The sequence below is a fragment of the Panthera leo genome, chromosome B1 (genome assembly GCF_018350215.1).
Source record: "Panthera leo isolate Ple1 chromosome B1, P.leo_Ple1_pat1.1, whole genome shotgun sequence".
NCBI lineage: Eukaryota > Metazoa > Chordata > Mammalia > Carnivora > Felidae > Panthera > Panthera leo.
Genome location: NC_056682.1, coordinates 110478544 through 110483590, shown reverse-complemented (window position 1 = coordinate 110483590; position 5047 = coordinate 110478544). Strand labels below are relative to the sequence as shown.

Below are 5047 nucleotides of genomic sequence, written 5' to 3'. Positions count from 1 at the left end.
AACTTGGATGTAAATTAAAACAAAACAACAACAACAAAAAAAAAGAATCAATAAAGGAGGAAGGGAACACCTGGCTGGTTCAGTCAGTTAAGCATCTGACTCTTGATTTTGACTCGGGACATGATCTCATGGTTCATGGGATTGAGCCACTGTGCTGATAGTGCAGAGCCTGCTTGGGATTCTCTCTCCCTCTCTCTACCCCTGCCCCCCCTCAAAATAAATAAATGAAACAAAATCTCAGTCTCAAATCTACATAGATAATTAATTTAGAAAACCTCTTTAATTTCTGTAATACAGGTTTGCAGTATTAACTAATTTTCATTAATTATATACTTGCTGTTGTGATCTAAGCAGGAACTAAAAATTCCTGAACCTGAGGATGGGGTTCAATAGGTTAAATATTTTATTGATAGTTCTAAAAGTTCAGACTCTTTCTGAGGCAGGGATAGATAGGTCTGAGAAAGGAAGGCTGCATTTGGAATAATCATGTGCAAAAAAGACACACAAGCATCATCTTGTAAATTACTGCTTATGTTACAGATCAGAAACAGAAGCCCTGAGTTGTTCAATTACTTATCCAAAGTCACAGGACAAATGGAGTTATCCCAGATGCTAGATTTAGGTGCTAAAGCCAACACCTAGGAGAAACACCACTAGTAGTCAAATTTATCCTAGGGAAAAAGAATCCCCCAGGAATATGCCTCGGTAGAAAAATTAATTCTCGAGGCACCTGGGTGGCTCAGTCGGTTAAGCGTCCAACTTCGGCTGAGGTCATGATCTCACGGTTCATGAGTTTGAGCCCCATGTCAGTCTCTATGCAGACAGCTCAGAGCCTGGAGCCTGCTTCAGATTATGTGTCTCCCTCTCTCTCTCTCTGCTCCTCCCCCACTCATTCTCTGTCTCTCTCTGTCTCTCAAAAATAAATACATGTTAAAAAAGAAAAATTAATTAAGTTCAACAGAGCCAATTTTCCCATTATTAGAAGCAGTCCCTGTTCCTTCCAATGGACACAGATGTATGTGAAGATCATGTCATGAGACAAGTGAATCTTGCTTTTGCTCAAGCCCATGGTGCTGGCAGGATGGGCAAGTGTCGTGGTCTTCATACTGCCAGGAAGCTCTGTAGCCACTGATGAGATCAGAAGTGGTACAATAAACAGTCCAAGAAAGCCAATTTGGGCAGAGTCCTGAAGGCCAACCATTTTGGAGGCTCTTCCCATGCAAAAGGAATTGTGCTGGAAAAAGTAGGGGTTGAAGCCAAACGGCCAAATTCTGCCATCAGGAAGTGTGTCAGAGTCCAGCTGATCAAGAATGGCAAGAAAATCACCGCCTTTGTACCCAATGATGGTTGTTTGAATTTTATTGAGGAAAACGGTGAGGTTCTGGTTTCTGGATTTGGTTGCAAAGGTCATGCTGTTGGTGACTTTCCTGGAGTTTGCCTTAAGGTCGTCAAAGTAGCCAACGTCTCTCTCTTTTGGCCTTATACAAAGGCAAGAAGGAAAGACCAAGATCTTAAGTTTTGATGATGAAAACATGACAATAAATTTTCATATACAACAACAACAAAAAAACAAGTGAATCTTTTAAAAAAATTTTTTTTAACATTTATTCATTTCTGAGAGACAGAGAGAGTGTGAGTGGGGGAGGGGCAGAGAGGGAGACACAGAATCCAAAGCAGGTTCCAGGCTCTGAGCTGTCAGCACAGAGCCCGACGTGGGGCTGGAACCCACAAACCGTGAGATCATGACCTGAGCCAAAGTTGGATGCTTAACTGACTAAGCCACCCATGTGCCCTAAACCTTTTGTTTTTTTTTAAGATTTTATTTTTAAGTAATGTCTACACCGAAAGTGAGGCTCAAACTCACAACCAGAGATCAAGAAGTCACATGCTCTACCCACTGAGCGAGCCAGGCACCCCAAATGAACCTTTAAGTGCTAAATCACACACAAGTGTGGCTCAATGTTCACACTCAGAAAAGAATTTGGAAAATGAAGCCTGGGAAGAGTATATTTCTGTTTCCCAATTAAGACTTTCCCATATAAATTAAATTATCACACTCTCCTTTCTCTCCTCTTCTCCCTCTTCTTTACTTTTCTCCTTTTTCTCCCTCTCTCCTTTCTGAGCTTGTAGGATTTTTTATTTCAGGGAAATGCATGGATTTTCTTGACTCCACCAAGGTTGATGGGACCGTAGGACTCTATAAGAGATACTGGAATAGTGGAAACATCGAAGAAAATACATGAATGACAATCATCTGTTATCTAGGAATCTGCCTAGTGACTTTCTTTGGTTTATATCACATAGGAAGTATTTACCATTTTTTTCTCACCATCCCAATGACTTACTCTCCCAAACCTCAGACCTCATTTCTCAGTACTTGAAACAGTTTGGGCCAAAAAACTATTTAAACACGTTGAACCAAACCTATGGGTTCTGCTCTTCAATACTTTGCTCTGCCTAGCTCTCAGAGTCCTTAACAGGTTTGAAAACGTTTCATTTGGAAATCATCACTCCGCAGGGTATCGAGCCTTGGCAAAATTCCCTCACCAATTCATTATCCATCAGCTCTGCCCTTGATTTTAAACTCACTACCTGTGGGGGTCTCTGGCTGACTCAGTCCGAGGAGACTGCCACTCTTGATCTTCGAGTTGTAGGTTCAAGTCCCACGTTGGGTGTAGAGATTACTTAAAAATAAAATCTTATGGGACGCCTGCATGGCTCAGTCGGTTGTGCCTGCGTGGCTCAGTCGGTTAAGCATCCAACTCTTGATTTTGGCTCAGGTCACAATTTCACGGTTTATGAGACTGAGCCCCGAGTAGGGCTCTGTGCTGCCAGCGTGGAGCGTGCTTGGGACTCTGTCTCCCTCTCTCCCTGGCCCTCACCCACTCACTCGCCTTCTTGCACATGTTGTTGTTCTTTTTTTTCCCTCTCTCTCTCTCTCCCTTTCAAAAATAAATAAGCATTTTTAATTAAAAAAATAAAATCTTAAAAAATTTAAAAAAACTGAATTCACTAAGGTATCCTGGAGTTATATGGACCCCAGAGTGAACAATTACTGCTCAATTATAGATGGCTTCTCATATATGTAGGATTTTTAAATTAAAAACAAAAATAGAATTCAGGATTAGAACTGGACAGTGTAGCATCACACTTTCACTTTTATTTAATGTATTTGGCATATCTAAAATATTAAGATTTTTAAGAGCTATTTTCAGCCCTGTTACTGCTCCAGTCAAAGGCAGTGAAATGTGAGTAGAGATGCAATTGCATTAAATGAAGCTAACAGGGTTTGCAAAGCATATACAAGCGAGGGCTTCGCTGGGTTGACTAAGGTTAAGCAATGCAGCTTTAGAGCTCAATGTAGGTGGAAGGGGATCAGAAAAGTACTTCAGAAATACAGTGTTAAGACTGACTCAGGAAAACTTGAACTACTTTTGCATGACAGGATTCGGAGTATCAGTCAAAGGCTATTCTTCCTAGCACAAACTTACAATGGAACTATTTTACCCGGTGATGCTGGAGGAAATAGGACAGAGAGTTGTGAAAGCACCTGAAGTATACAAACAAAGGAAGAGAGGCATAATAGTGCAAATTATTTTACATCTTACAATAATTCTTGTTTTAAATGGCTTACACTGCCAGCTATGAAAACTTGTGGATTTTACTTCTATATCAATACTCATTTGGGATGTCAACCTTTTTTTTTTTTTTTTTAATAGTTTTATCACATCACTGCCTCATTTGTGAATCTATCAAGATTTCCTGTTTACTGGTTACTATATCTCTTAGCTTAGCATTCTGGGCTCATTGTCAACTCCTCAACCTCATCTTTTGTTATTTCCTAACATGACCTTCTTCTTGAGCCAAGTTAATTGGCAGATAGCACCCAGCACATGACTTGCTAGTTCCTCTCTGTGGGCCCTTGGAAAAGGCATTCTTTAAATGTGGAATGGCTTTGCCACTCTCTGCCAATCTATATCCATCACTTCCTCTCAGTGCTGATCCAAAACTTAATTTTCTCCAAGGAGTCTTGGAGACTGATCACTTCTTTACTGCATATTCCCCAATCATCTAAACTCTGAGGTGCTTCTTACTGTGGTCCTTGTTAATTTCCTTAAATTACTTCATGTGACTGCTGTCTCTACAGAACTGGGACTGATTCTTTCTTTGTTATTTGAATTGAACTTAGTACCTGGTAGCACTAACTGATTCCAATGCTATTGCCACTACTTGTCATAAATATCAGAGTTAATTGTTCAATATTTATAAGCCAGGGAAAAGGAAATACAAAGAAAGATTGTAAAGCATAAAAGTAACAAGCACATGGGATAAACATACATGAAAGTGTGCACATAAACCAAGTGGAAAAAAAAAGCAATAGACTCTAATGCTTTATAGATAAAGGTAAACATAAATATATTTTAAAAATAAATAAATAAGGTCACCTGGCTGGTTCAGTCAATAGAGCATGAAACTCGGGGCCCCTGGGTGGCTCTGTTGGTTAAGTGTCCGACTGGGTCTCAGGTCATGATCTTAACAGTTTGTCAGTTCCAACCCTGCGTCGGGCTCTGTGCTGACAGCTCGGGGCCTGCTTTGGATTTGGTGTCTCCCTTTTCTCTCTGCTGTCCCCTGCTCATGCTCTGTCTCTGTCTCTGTCTCTCTCTCTCAAAAACTAAATAATAAACATTAAAAAAATTTAAAAGATAGAGTATGTAACTCTTGATCTCAGGGTCTTGAGTTCAACCACCCACGTTGGGCGTACAGCCTACTTAAATATAAATCAATAAATGAACAAATAAACAAAGTAAAATAAAATAAAAATTGTATCACAAAACAGTATATATACTGATTTCGACCCTGTAAAATATTAGGTACATTTATTTCATACATGGTAATTGGTGTTAGAGATTAACTTTTGTTCTATAAATTTGAGTCTAACAAAAAACAAAAAGTAAGAGATAGTGATGGAAGTTAAATAGTTCTGCTTCTTCAGTTTAAGGGAATACACCCCCATCCCTCCTTTCCTGTTGTCCACAAGTCCACAAGA

At 39.7% G+C, this 5047-nt stretch overlaps 1 pseudogene; it reads left to right on the top strand.

Moving 5' to 3' along the window:
• Nucleotides 1-1081: 1081 nt before the first annotated feature.
• LOC122217033 lies at nt 1082-1530 on the top strand (annotated as a pseudogene).
• The last annotated feature ends 3517 nt before the right edge of the window (nt 1531-5047 follow it).